Below are 15,788 nucleotides of genomic sequence, written 5' to 3'. Positions count from 1 at the left end.
CACGTATGTGGCGGATCTCCCGTCTGTGGTATTACAGGTCTCTTAGGATATAATGCTCTTTTAATATACCAGACCCGATATTAGTCACATTTAGGAGAGTACCTGATCAGCCAAGATCTATATCATGCCCTAAGCCCTTAGGAGCAATGCTACACAAGTATTTTAAAGGTCACAGAAAATATTTGTCCTTTGTTCTTCAAGAGACAAAATCCAGCCTATCATTCTTAACAGAAATGAATTATGGTACTAAGTTCTAATTACAATTTCAAAGCCTTTTTACATGGAAAATTCCAGTCACTGAACAAAATTGTTGTGAGGAACAGGAGAAGCACTTTCCTTTAACAAATTGCAGTGGTGGTTGTTACCTGGAAGCAGCAGGTGGGGTGGCAGGGGTGGGAGTGGGAGGTATGGGTCATAAAAAAAACACTTATTCCCAGCCGTCCGCCACCTCTCCTATGTCTTCTTCCTGTATTCTTGGGGGAGACAGGAAGCAGGAAGGCCCAGGGCTCCCAGGATCCCTGCTGCCAAACACAATGCTGCAATGCAGTACTTTGATTGGTCTGAGAGCCGTGACACAGTGCTCAGCCAGGTGCTGGAGGGGTGGCATATCCTCAGCACAGGCTGACATGCAGCCTGCATGGAGAACACTATATGTGTGCTAGACTGTTTTGGGTAATCCAAAAAGGATGGCAAAGCACTCATGTTCACATAGAGATTGCAAACCACTCCTCTCCCTGCTCTGAGAGCAGCCCCGCCCCAGAAAGGCACATCAACAGGGAAAACTCAAAGATAATGACCTTGAGCTGCGGATCTCTGTAGTCATAAAGTTACTATTAAATCGTAGCATAAAATGCTGTGAATACCGAAAAAAAGTAAACATACACAAAAGTGTACCTTTGGCTTTGCAAATCAGGCCCTGAGTTATAAATGTAGGTAGGATGCCAGATTCAGTCAGAAAGGTTCATTGCAGTAGCTCTAAATTTTATTAGACACACTTAATCAAAATCAGTAAATTTCAAAGGACAGGAGCCAACTCCCTTTTATATTGTTTCACTCTGCTTGTGTTTAGACCCATCTAAATGCTCCCAATTCTGAGCTATCAGTTTCTATACATTAATTTAGTTAACAAAATTAGGAAGGATTGCAGGATCCTGGTACTCATCTATGCTGAGTAAGATGAGTCTAATATAAAATGGTAACTAATACCGACTTAAGTAGTCCTTTAACTTATCTCTTTGAGGATTGTTTAAATTAAGTAATAACACCAGAGCCATTAATTATCACTATGTACTTCTTGCATTCTTCTTTGATTCTACTGACGATGGGCCTAATTATTAACCCTGGGCGAAGCACTACGCTACGCTCGCGGAGTTTGCGAAGTTTTCGCAACTTCGCACTACGCGAGCTGCACGTAGCACAGTGCGAACATGCGTAGTGCAGCGTAGCGTAGTGCAGCGGTCATTTTTTGCTTGTTGGCGGTCCTGAACGTCATGTTCGCGACCGCGAGCAAGCAAAATGACATCCCGGCGAGATTCTCAACGCGAGGAGGTCAGGTTTCTCATTGTGAGTGGTTGCGCATGCTCGCGACCGCTCTCAATGAGAAACTACCTGTTCGCGTTGAGAAAGCTGCCGCTCGAGTAATAATCTACTGGAGCAGCAGAAAACTACAGCTCGCAATGTGCAAGATGCCGTTTTCAATGCTTGCACAGTGCCGGATGCTTGTCCGCACTGTGCAATCATTGAAAACGCATCTTGCACAGTGCGAACATGCTACTACGCAGTTCGCGTAGTGCTACGTGAAGTTCGCGTAGTGCGAAGTGCACTTCGCGTAGCTTCGCGTAGCTTCGCGTAGCGCTACTACGCCCAGGGTTACTAATTATGATGGCGGTCGGACGAGCGTCAGACTGCCATCGCAAGAGGTTTTGAAATCAACTGACATGTAGTCGGCAGTTCCATCTGACAAATTAAGGTGCGGCTGCCATATAGGCTGTCGGAAACATCCCCTTTTCCATTGCGGCTTGTGCTGTGGCGCAGAAAAGGGCTGCAGCACAAGCTGCAGTGGAAAAGGGGATGTTTTGAAACATCCATGCACTCTGAGTCAGGCACCATGTGGGTCATCGATGATTGAGGGAATCACAGGTGCCCCCATGGCCTCATAGGGGAGGCCCATGGTGGACGGAGGCCCTCGTAGGGGCCCTTCAAAGTCCCTTTCCGACAGCCTTCCATGCAGTTGGAACACTATGGAAAGGCTGTCAGAAAGGCACATCATAATCCCTATGGCAGTGCCTGCGGTGGCAGGGCAGTGCCGCCGTTGTGGTCCCTTCGACCACAACGGTCGGTCCGACCACATCCTAATGTGGCGGTCGGACCGCTATGCTTGATGGCTGTCGGACCCGCATCCTATCTAGCCCCAATATTTTTTACTTTGATGCTTGTGATGATAATGGAACATACTTTTGCCTTAGTGGCTCTTTTCTCACTATATGAATACTGAAAATGAATCAGAAAATGTATGAATACCGGGCATTGCTCTTAACAAAACACTAACATCATGCATGAACATTTATGACATGCTAGCTATATAATATAACTATTAAGAACACATATCCTTGTATTGGAATCGTATTCCCTTACATCTGTGCTTGTTGTTCACTTCTCATAAACAAATTGCACTTAAGGTTCATGGCGTGTGTTAATTATTGATCAAATCAAAAGCCCCATTAGTTTTACGCTTAATGAGAACAGCATGCCTGGCTGAAATCAGAAAGCAATACTCAACCTTCTTAATTGCATAGCTCTCTGCCTGCTTCTCTGAAAATCAGAACCCATGCTGCTTTTCACTCGTCGAGAAGAATGACCCTCCGCGTTCTTTCATCCAAGTGAGTATTTATTTCTGTCACAAATGTTGGAGTTTAGCAGAAAGAGAACAAGTTTTTGCTTAGTGCAATCATTAAATGCCATTTCACAGCCTCCAGGTCGCTGGTGGTAGGCACCTTGTGCCAAACATTAACAATATCTACTGTGATCTTTAGTATGTGTTTAAGTTTGATAGTGATTGCGTATTGCAATCGGTGTTTCACTTGCCACACAAACATATTTTTCAATTGGTCGAAAGGAATGTTGCATCTGTCAGTAATTATACAATTACTTCCTTAGATTGTGTTAAACATTTCTCTGAGGGGCTTTCGTGTTCATGAAGGTGGGGATTTTGAGCAATGTGTTTATGGAACTGGACATTACTAGAAGGACACAGATGTTTGGAGGGGAAATAAGAGTCTATAAAAGATTCATTAAATCTTGCTCGTATTAGGGAAGGATCAGATGAGTTTAGGTGTGTAGCTGTTTTCAGGAAAGGTTTTTGTGTCATAACATTAATGATTCAGCTGCACTGGAGGGGAAACGTATTGTTGTCGGTGTTAAGAGTGACGTTCATTTGTTGTGATGGAATTTACATAAAGGAAGGTACTAAATTCACCACAAATTATGAAGTAACTGTTTATTTTCAGATTTTTATAGGGATTGTACACTTTAAGAGAGGACATGTTAACCCCATTGTTATATGTAATTGTATTGGCCTGGAAAGAGACGCAAACCAGGCAGGCCTTTACTGAGAAATAAGTTGTTCTTGCAGTGAGTGAACGATGGAGGCAATGGTCCTGGGAGTCTTAGGGCCAGATACATCAAACCAAACTCCGCTCGCAAAGGGCCAGATTCTGAGAATCTGGCCCTTTGCGAGCGGTATTTTTGCATTTGGGATGCATCATCCCAAATGCAAAAATCGCAATTATAGAAATCGCTACATTGCGAATGTTTCCATTTAAGGAATCTCAATTTGAGATTCCTTAAATGCAATGCATGAACCATTTCAAAATTGCGAATTCACAATCTGGGGCCGCTATTTACTGCGAAGTCTAACTACGTGGTAAATAGCAAAAACTTTGAAAAATGCACTTAAGTGCATTTTTCTAAGTTGTATGTTACACACACACATGTCCTTGGGACATGTGTGAGCGCAACACCAGTGTACATTACCATTTATGGGGTGCAACAGGACACTCTGGCACCCTGGCACCCTTGAAATTGCTTCCTTATTTGCGATTCGCTAATTGCTAATCGCAAATAAGGAATGACTCCCCATTCATTTAGGCCCATAGGAATGAATGGGAAAGCCATTCCTTATTTGCAATTCGCAATTAGCGAATCGAAAATAATGAATCAGTAGAAATCGCTAAAAATATTGCGATTTCTACATGCATCCCATTTTGCGAGTCTTTAATAGCGAATCCTTAAAATTCGCTATTAAGGACTCGCAAAACATGACTTTGATTCATCTGAGGGTTAGTCTTTTATCATATATCGCAAATCTATAAAGCCTTTCCACTACTTCGATCTCATCTGCTCTGTGTGTCAATAATCACAAAGAAAGTGTGTGCCTTGCCCAGCCACCATGACGCACTTAGCTGTCTGTTGCTGACACAAGGGCATGACAGTAATACATGTTGTTCATACTTGCTGATAGAACATATCAATTTTGATTATATGTTTGCAAACTGAGATTGGCTCTTATGCCTTTGCTGGTTCTGCAGAAACATACAGGTTTCACACAAGGCCAGTCGATTTTATATTATCTCAGTAGGGATCCTTGGTGTAACAACATTTTCCCTGTGAATTCAAGCAGGCTTTAAAATATTGAATGTGAAGATTGCCTTAAATTCACTGAAAGGCCCATTATAGTGATTGTCAATAACAGAATGAGATGTAGTAACTACCATTCAACTCTGGCTTGTTTGCTTTATTCTTCACAGCTAACTATCCACACCTTCATGGATCGATCGCTGAACATTTTCTGCAACTTTGTGATATCAAGCAAAGATGACCATTGTGTGGATTGGTTTTTGCTTTGGTCATAGCTACCAGCTTTCTTTATTAGAGCAAGGCATTATCATACGTGTCTCTAATTACAGTCTCATAGGTAAATACTCTGACTTTAATGGTGGCCTGCATCTGTTTGTCAAGCAGTTCTTTGTAATTCTTTTCTGTTTGGGTATATCTTGCAGCAATTCAGTTCAGTTTTACCGAAAACACGGTTTTAGACTACATTTTATATCATAGAGGCTCATTAGGATGGTGTACGGACTTATAAATGCGGAGGTCCTGCAAACACAATCAGGATGCGACCGCCACCATGGCGGTCGGATCTTGATATTAAACATTGCGGCGGGAGCTGATGACAGCAGCACCCGCCACAATGCTGAAACAGCATGCCATGAATTTCATAACACTACGTAGCAGGCACCATGCGGTGCCTGCCATGTTATGCTGTGAAATGTTGGGGGGTACTATGGGTACCCCCCAAGTGCACCCTCACCTCCCCCAACACAAGGGGGGCCCACAACGTGCCCCCAAACCCAATCCCTGCCAGTCTTTCCATGGCAGTGGAAGGCTGTCTACAGGCAACCTCGTAATTTGGCAGACAGTGCCTGCTTGGCACCGCCGCCATATTACTGATGAAGACCTCTCCGCCAGGCAATCCTAAGGATTGCCTGTGGCGGTTTAGTGGCAGATGGCCTTTACGACCTCCACAGCCACGGTGAGATTCCCCCTGCCATCCTAATTTGGCGGGAAAATTTGGCGGTCCGAGGAAGGAAGGACCTTATGCTATCCTAATGAGCCCCTTAGTGTGGATGTTTGTAGGGAGACTTATTTTCAAATTCAGAGGAACCATTCAGGGCCTAATAACTAATGAGTTAAATTTACCACTGTCAGGAAGAAGGGCAAGAGTTGCTGCTTAGCCCTTATGTAGGAAATGGATTCAGTGTATTTCAATTTCCTCGATTTTTCGCTTTTTGAGTACCTAGTTTTGGACTTTTACTGTGAATGAGTCTCACCAACTGCACCTGACTCACTGTAAATTCTGGGGAAATGGAGCGCAGACTGCCAATGTCTGCAGGACTCTGCTGCAGAGCTAGGGTAAGTGTTTGGTGCTGGTTACACTTCAACACGTTAGCCCACATTTGTGGACATGTGTGCGGGTTGAGTGCTTCCGACAACATTCAAGCTCAGCTTGATAGCTGTGAACAGGCAACCTGTCACAGAAGGGACCCATCAGAGATTAGTTTTGACCTGGTGGAGGCCCTTCAATGTGAGTGGCTCTTCATAAGTATAACTAACACAGCATCGAAAACAACATTGAGATACAAAAGCCATGTCTTGAAAAAATTGATTACAAAAATATTGTTCCCTATACTTAAAATGGTAGGTACAAAATTATTGAAAAACATATGTTTCCCACTAATATCACAAAAAACATACACAAATATGATTATTAATCTCTATAGTTTAAAATAGTAAATCTTATAGTATATAACATTAAAATAATATAAATTAAATACAATTAAATATTATTTAAGAATATATATAAATATAAACTATTATATACACACACATATGTTTCGGTATGTTTAGATATACATATATATATAATTATATATATAAAATGTAAGATTATTATTGAAAATATACATTCTTTTTTTTAATTTACTTCTATAAAAAGCATAAACATATAAATCTATTATATTTTTATATATATATATATATAAATATATTTATATAAATATTAAAAAAACAACTGCAAAACATTAAGTACATTACTAAATTAAATATACACAACTATGAAAGAAAAAAGATGTTTACTAATATTATCATAAATTTATATATAAACAATATAAAATTATCCAAATAAACACATAATACCAATGTTAAAAAAAAGTATTAAAGTCAGTGAATAATAGATATACTATTCCCACTTGGACCTAATAAGGGTAAGACTTACTTTTCCACCTCCAGTCTGTGCAACAGTACGAAAAGCTTGGACTTTATAGAGGTAAGATTGTAGTGTAGTTCCTATCTTCCCAATAGGCTCTGCGCATTGGAATAATACCTACAGCAGTAAAGGCCTAGGCCAGACGTTAACTAGGTCTACTACTGTCGATACTAGACTTAAGTTTTGGGTTTGCCAGCGTAGCTCAGAGTTCGCTAGAAACTTTCTCGAATGTTCAGGAAAGAATTAACTCCCCTGATTAGACAAGAAGGGATTTAGTTTCTGACAACCATAGAACATGACAACTTTGCTCTCCCCTAATCAAGAGTGTATCTCCAGAGTCGTGTGAGCACAAGGCAATTATTTTACTCAGTCAGTACGTGCATTCTTAGTCTCATCAGATTGTAGAGAAAAGGAAGAGACGGGCGTGTTCAATAAAAAGGTGTTATTTATTGATCAGTCTCTTTTCTCGTACAAGAGAAATGGATCGATATTATTGCAATACTTATAGTTAAGTAAAGTGCATACATTAAAAGCAATAGTATAAAATAATACTGTAAAAACATTGATATGGTTTCTGAGCCATATGATGTTTAAAATGATTAAAATATATTACATACACATATACATTTGACTAAACGTACTCAACTGGTGTTTCTAAATACGCCTACCCCGTGTACCTGACCTAAGTCTAATGCGTGGGCGGGAATAGAAAGTTACAGTTTAAGTTAAGTTTGTTTTTGCCAAGTGAATAACTAAAGAATTCTCTGTGAGGGGTTATTCAGTTCTGTACCTGGAAGTTAGGATGAAATGAGGAATGGTATCTCTTTCTCTGCTCTCGATATTCCAGGCCGCCTGCGAGGGCTGCCCGAAAGCGCCGGTGCTGGGTCTCTCGGCAGGAGATAGCAGCGCGTCTCTCAGCGCGTCAGGAAGGCGGGGCTGCTGCCAGCGGGGTCTGCTCTGCTCTTGGCTTCGGCAAGTATGGCTGCTCCGTCTCGTCACCACGCGTGTGTTTGCATAGGGCAAGATCGGCAATATTTATACCTTAAAGGTGCCGAGATTGACGTAAGGATGGACATAGATACGTCAATAAAGATGTTATACGACTTGCTCGTTAGCACATTCTTTTACTGAAGTTCTCTGTGAAATCAAAACAATGGCCGCACGCATTTTCCAGGTTGTCATAGGTTTGATTTGTTATGAGAACGTCGTATGCCTTATCAGGGGCTGGAGGAATGTCGCTTGTCTAATTAGATCTCAAGCGTTATGACCTAATCAGATAACACGTTCCTGTGCCGTAGTGTGACTGCGTCAGATAACGGTATCTGCATCATGGGGGCTTTTCTTGCCTCATGGGCTGACTGTTAGTTAACTTGATAGTTAGTTTAACCAGAATAGGGCCAGGAATAGGGGGATCGATTCAGAACCTATAGGAATACATGACACCCACTCCACGCTAACTATGGTCATATTTACTAATCTATGCATAGTATAACATAGTACAACATACTATAGAGTATAGTGTATACCTTACCACCCCAAAATACAGAAATGCATTTTGAAACGTTCAAATATACTGAAAAATTGCAGTCATATGTATCGTATGCACTCAAGCTATGAATTAAATGCCAAAGTAAACACGCATTTGTATACATTATTGCTTATATGGTATATGGTATATGAGAAATACACATGAAATGGCTCTTAATACGGCTATACAGAAAGAAAGTTCGAGACCATTTCATCACATAATAAAATATTTGTGAACATACCAGCGGGCAACTAAAGTTTATAAAGTATCTAAAAATAGAAATCTTAGTTCTCTAGGAATAGTTTCTTACTTTAAGCAGAAGATAAGTGTCCCGAAATTTTTTGTAAAAATTAATTTGGGGCTGCTAAAAAAATTGCTGTCCGTGAACTGGTGGGAAAAATTGTTCATGTGACTTTATTTTCAAAGTTGAAGGCCGAATTCAGGGAACGCCGTGTGCGAGCTTGCTCAAAAGTCTCTATTTCTGTTCTGGAGAGAACATCATATCATTAAGGCTTTCGAAAAAACTGTCAACAGCTTCATGGGAAAGTTCCACTAAGTCGGAAATAGGTGTAACCATGCAATCGTGCGCATGATTGCCTCCATTGACATTCTGATTCGCATTGCTGACAGAAGGTCGTACCTGATCGATGCTGCTTTCATCTTGAACTTCACTACTCTTCAATCGTAGTGGTGAAGATTCCACGAATGCCGTCATCAGGATTGGCAGCCTTTGAGGGCAGCACAAAGCGTGAACCTTGGTAGGAACCAACAATGTATCTGCATCCACTGGCGCATCCGATTGTAGCGTCAGACAGGTGTCTAACACGCATTCTTCTCCGCATAGCAGACACCTTAATACAGGTAAAACACACCTTTGCCACATTGGTCGAAATGATAGAAACCAAGTCATGTTCAGGTCTCTAAGCCGGGAGAGTCCCAGGATTTTTGATATCCGGTCCCGGTATCCAATGGCTAGGATTGTATCTTCCATTGTCGCGAGAGTTTGATCTGTGACATGGGTTGCCATAACGAAAAATAAGGACAAAAAATAGGATTCCTGCAATTAGTCCCAGGATCAGGGAAAGTCCGCCAAAAATCGAATGGACGAAATCTGGAAAAATACCCAGTATGGCTTTGAATGGTGTTAATGCCATCGAAAATACTGTCTTAAATACCTTTGAGACCCCAGTGGTATCAGAAATATTTAAGATTTCGCTCAGGATTTCCGCGAAATGTACGGGTGAATTAGTTGATAATAATGTATGTATCTCTGCAGTCGTCCTTGCGACTTGTAGATCATACGTTTCTTTTGATGACGTGAGCCTTGTAGGCGTCTGAAGAAGCACTGTTTTCATTCTGCTTAAAGTATCTATTCGAATAGAAGTAATTTTCAAATTGGGCCATGCCCTTGCCTCCCTGTCTGGAAGGGAGCTGGGGAACAAAGAACGTCCACAGCACTTGACCTTCGCAGTCGTAGTTACTAGATAAGGAGTCCCGGGCGTAAGACTACAACATCTGCGGTCTACAATAAGAATGTAACTCCCATTATAGAGTCTTTGAAAGAATGGTTCTATTTCAGTTGCAGGTGCGCCTTGCTGGTGACATGAAAGGTTGTATGAATTCCCTTCACAGGCTCCATGCAAACTAATTCCGTTACACAGAAGCGTGCCGCTTAGTGACATAGCACAATTGTTGCCACTAAGAAACACTTTCTGTCCTTTATTACTGACACATGCATGTGAATAGGGCAGGTTCCAAGTTGTTTTAAGGTACCCCTTTCCCAATCTCTCGTACATGCCAGCCTGTATATATTTTTGGCAGTATTGAAACCTGAAGGTTGAGATTGGAATATTTATGATTCCGTGTATTATCCATTCACTGACAGGTCGTTCTGACATTGTCATTGGTAATCTTTCTAGTTTTTCAATGCTCAAGATTGTATAATCAGCACCCTTTTGCGCCATACCGATTTGTCTATCAGTAAGGTTAAAGATTTGGAATAGTGACGTTGTGTTGATTAAACGCCAAGGCACATAGCCTGAACGAAGATTTTGTAACGTCCAGCCAAGCTGTATAATAGAACGCAATTGTGACTGACCATGTTGTAATAACAGTAAGTCTTGCGATAATATATCGATTGCTGAAGACACAATGCTGTCCAATGAAAAAATTCTGGAGGACAGAGTCATTAACCCATTGTCCACTACAGAAAGTGATTTTTCCAAATTAATACGGTCAATTTCCCGTATTCTCTCTGCTGTTTCAATTTGATTAACCTTCCAGGCCTCATTGTATGCTGCATATACAGAGGCTGCTATGAAACGCTTCTGACGCTGTTTGCGTGGTCCCAAAATGAAATCACGCAAGTCAGCACCATCAGTAAGTAAAGTTAGGTGTTGCTTAATTTCAGGCAGTGTGGAAGTTTGTAGCCATTGAAGGCATAATTTGCCCACACTGTAGGTTGTTATTATCCCTGGGTGATGTCTTTGGGGATATCTAGGGTCTGGCCTGGTCATTTTGAACCCCTGTGTTTTATTCAGGAATCTGTCCTGACAGTTATTTGTATCTGTGGGCCAGATCAACCATTGTTTCCAATCAGGATGTGTTCTGTTTTGGTTTAATATATGGTTTACGTCTATCTCTTCATCCGTATCAGAGCTATTGCTAAACATTGTTGGCTTTGGAATAGACGGTTTATTTAAATCTTTGATTTTGGCTAGGCCAAGACAGGTGGTTTGTTGAACAGTGTCATTTAAAAATATCATTTGTTCTGGGATCATGCAAGCTCTAAACAAAGCTTCTAAACCCTGTACTTGCCATTCTTTTGTACCCCAAACACTTTTCAAATCAACATTTTTGTCCCAATAATCAAATCCAAAAGTATTCATTTGTTCAAAAAATGAGTCTGAATATAACAATTTTGTGTTGGTTATCATGGTTTTCATCCCTGTCTTGTTTGATAATTTAAAATAAAATGTTTCAGCATTACTTGTGTTAAAACCTGAAAAATATGAATATTTGTCGTAAACGGTTCTTGAGCTCCCTTTTGGAGGTGTTGCACAATGTTCCCATTGATTATAATTTAACACATTTCTAGGTTGTGCAGATCTATGTAAAAAGTGATTACCATAGTGGTTATAGCAATACATACTGTCATAATTTGTAGAACCCTGCAAATAATCATGTTTGGTAAATTTAGCAGACATTACTAAATCAGACATCATGTTATTAATGCTTTCGAAGTCCCAATCATCAGCAAATGAGTTTGGTTTTACAAAGTCACTCAAGGAGATCTTAATTTGGTGTGGATATTTCAGGATTTCGACCGGACCATAAATTTCATAGTCAGTGTTGTCCCAGGCTACCCCACCAGGTATCGGATTGGCTGTGAAGTTGGCTGAAGAAAGTTCTCTTTTCTCGACGTGTGAAGATGTGTGTGGTTTGAGGATCAAGTTGATGTTCTGACTTGCTGTGTCCATTTTAGCATATTTTCCCTCAATGAAGCGTCCCAAAGTTAATACCATGATGAGCCAAAGTATGAGGATAAATGCACCAAAACCCACCCAAAATTCAATCCATGGAGAAATCAGATATGTTTCTTTCAGTTGGTTCAAAAGTTCATTAGCTTTTTCTTTAAAGGTTTTTGATGATGGCTGTGTCTTTGATTCACTGAGGCTTTCAGAGGAATCATCGAAGTTTATGAAGTAGCCGGATGCAGTTCTGTCAATTGTTCCAATTGCTTCAGGATTTTTGTTTCTTGCATTTTCACTTGGTACTTCATTATAGATTGGTGTGTCTCTGCTAAATGTTTTTATTTGGGTTTTCAGAGGTCTTAGTTCTATTGCATTCTTGCATAGTCCTTGTTGTTCTTCTGTAGGCGTTTCGAATGTGATGAGCCTCTTCGTTAGGACCTCTGTACTGGTAGCAAACCTTGGTGTTCTGCTACTTATTGGGAGTCCACTTGGCCTACTGTTTGTTATCGGCCACATGTTGTGGTTTTACCAGGTCGATGGATACAACTCGGTTCTCCTTTTTACCAGCAAGTGGCGGTAGTACAACTGATCTTGTCCCGTTGACAGACAAGACAGGAACTGCTTTTCTGTAAGAAGGCCCAAATTCCTTCTTTACCGCGATCTTCTCCCTGACTAGATCCCCGACTTTTGGAATCCAGACAGGTCTTGCTGGGACAGGTGGTGATTCTTCAGTGGTTGTTGGCTGTTGTTTCAACTGTATGTTGCTCAGGTCTTTTCTTGTTTTGTTTAAGTCCTGCAAAATAGCCAAACGGTCTTTGACATCAAAGCTTTTTTCTTTAACCACTGAAGTCTGACTGTCGAGGTCAGAGATAATCATTCTAGTTCCAAATAATAATTCGTACGGACTGAATCCCTTCAGAGAATTTCTTGGCAAGTTATTTAGACTACGTTGGACACTTATTAGATGTTTGACCCACCCAGCTCCCGAACCTAATACCTTTGCCGTTATAGATTGCTTTATGTCACGGTTTTTTCTTTCAACAATTCCGTTCCCCTCAGGGTGAAATGGACAAGAGTACCGCAATTGCACGCCCATGCTGACCATGGCCTCCTTATAAGCCCGAGAGCTAAAAGCAGGACCATTGTCCGAATGCAGCATGCCAATTGCGTATGTGCCGATAAAGACTCGCAAATCTTTTATAACAGTTCTGGCGTCAGCCGTTCGCTGGGGCCACATCCATATGAATCTCGTGCATGAATCCACTGCGACCAAGATATATTTATAGTTACCATCCCTTTGTAAGGGACCGCAGTGGTCTAGATAAACACAGGCTAATGGTTTATCCGAGATTAGAAGGGGCGTCTGCGCTGGACGTCTCACCGTTGATACTTTCATTTTTTGACATATTTCACATTCTAGAACATAGTTCCTTGTTTGTCTTCTCATTTGTGGCCACCAGTATCTCTGTTTTAATAATGATACCGTGGCTGAGACGCCAGCATGGATAGAAGCAAGCCCTTCGTGTGCCGCTATTATTAGTCCTAACCTATGTTCCATGTTTGGAATTGCCCTATCCCCCACTCCAGGGATTCGAGCAAAAGGAACATTGTTTGCATCAGTTATGTATGAGTATTTTACTGGAAAGCCTTTAGGGAGTGGTTCTATCGAATCCTTTTCTGAAGCGCTGACAGCTTGTAATATTTCGCTGTCTATTTTTGTTTTTGACCGGGTGACGGCAGCTACGGAAGCGGTTTGCACAGCTGCCTTCGCGGCCTCATCAGCCAATGAATTCCCTGCAACGTGAACGCCATCACGTTGATGACTCAGTGAGTGTGTCACGTGAGTCTTTGGTAGTTCTTTTTGTAAAAGAGCTACTTGTTCCCAGAGCAGTTTCTGCTTTATTGGTGCATCTGTGTCATCTTTGTAACCGTTTTAAATCCATGCCTGCAATTCGCTATTATATGATTTGACGCAGTAATATGAATCTGACACTATAAGTGTCGGGAATTCGCGATCCGCATTATCTAGCGCCATTTTCAATGCTATTATTTCAGTTTGTTGTTCTGAATTAGTTTCTACTGAGTGTGATTTTGTTAATAGAGTTTTTAGTTTACCTCCGCGCCACACTTCTTTTGTAATCTCACATGTGGGGTTGTATGCTTGTTCTCCCCAAACGGGGGGTTGAGCATGTCCGTCTGTATAGATTACACAGGCGTAATGTCGTAGAGGCAGAATGTCGATTGGCAGAGGATACGTCTTTTCATACTTTAGATTTTTTACTTCCTCTAGTTCTGGATCAAAGTAGTAGTATACTTTGTCCGTTGTGATTGAATTCACCCATTGTATCCATTCCGGATTCAATGTTGTTGTTGGTAAATTACACGGTGTTGTTAGTGCCTCAAAGGCTGATTCTGCTGTTCTGACTGTGATATGTCTACCGTCAGCTATGTCTTTTTCTCTAGCTATTGCGGTTTGAACTGCACGAATGATTTTTCCTGTATTACTGAATTTCTGTTCAGCTTCTGTGTATAAGTGTGATTTGAATGCAATTGGTACCTTTTCTCCCTCATTAGAGGTCAGGTATGTGAATCCGCATCTCCCTGGGATGACTCGAATCACAAGATTGCGTGTGTTATTAAGTGTTTCTAATTTTGTTTTAATTAGCATGTCTGTTTGTAAGGATCTCAAAATTTCTGTGTGTGTTTGAGTCCAATTGGATCTTTTAAAGTCTGGTTTAATTAGATCATAAAGGGGTTTGACCCTTTCTGCGTAATTTGCAATGTATGTTCTTCCGAAATTTAGGAAGCCTAGAATTGACTGTAGGTTTTTTAGTGTTTTAGGAGCTTGGATTACGGCACATTTCTCTAGGAAATTGTCAGCCAGGCTTTTGCCTTCACTTGATAATTCATATCCTAAGAATAGGACTGTCAGATGGGCAATTCTGGATTTTTTAAAGTTGAATTTGTAACCCTCTGCTGCGAACCCAAGTATTATGGTGTTCACTCTTTTCAAGTGAGTCTCCAAGTCATCATCTGTTAAGTAAATGTCATCGACATAAGATAATGCTTCATCATCATATAGTTGTAGTAATTCTGTTACTCTCGCTGAGAATACCCCCGGGCTGTTCTTGTACCCCTGGGCTAACCGACAGAATTGTTTTTGAGTGCCATTTACCGAGAATGCAGTTAAATATCTGCTCTCTGGTGCTATGTTTTGACAAAAGAATCCATTGGAGATGTCCAAGGTTGTTTTGTATTTTTTGCGCACTATGTTATTCATTAGTGCAGCACTGTGTGAGTTTTGCACTGCAAAGGTTTTGCAACATGTGTTAAGGTGTCAGTAATCCAAAACTAGACGATATGTATTGTCTGGTTTGGAGACCGGAAACAAAGGATTGTTCATTTGTGAGGTGCAAGTTTCAATCACCCCCTGGTATTCTAGCTGATCTAGTATTTCATTTACCTGTTTTTTAGCTTCTTGCTTAATTGGGTACTGCCTTTGTGCAGTAGGTTGTGATTTTAACTGGATTTTGTGAGGAGGAGAGTCCTCATCCCATCCTATGTGATTTTTATATAAAGCAGGACCTAGAGCCACTGCCCACTTTCTAGCAAGTGTGTATTTTTTATGAATTGGAATTTGATTTGAGAAGGCAGGCATAATTACTTCTTCGCCATGCGGGCACTCCCTGACAAACTCTGGTGGCCAGTCTTTTTCAGCTAGAAGGATATCATAGCCCTTGGAGAGATTATCCCAAAATAGTCCCCTTATTTTCCTAGTCTTATCTCCCTCTATACGTAATGTTATCTCGTATATCTTGTGGGGTTTGCTAACTCTGGTGTCTGCAGTTTCCACTTGAAGATATTCATTCGTGTCCACTGTCTCCAGATGATTCATAAGGACTTTGCGAGCTATGCTCACTTCTGCTGCGCTGTCTAGCATTGTCTGAGCCCACTCTCCGTTTTT

The sequence above is a fragment of the Lissotriton helveticus genome, chromosome 8 (assembly GCF_964261635.1).
Source record: "Lissotriton helveticus chromosome 8, aLisHel1.1, whole genome shotgun sequence".
NCBI lineage: Eukaryota > Metazoa > Chordata > Amphibia > Caudata > Salamandridae > Lissotriton > Lissotriton helveticus.
The sequence above is the reverse complement of the archived record's forward strand: the minus strand, read 5'-3'. Positions refer to the sequence as shown.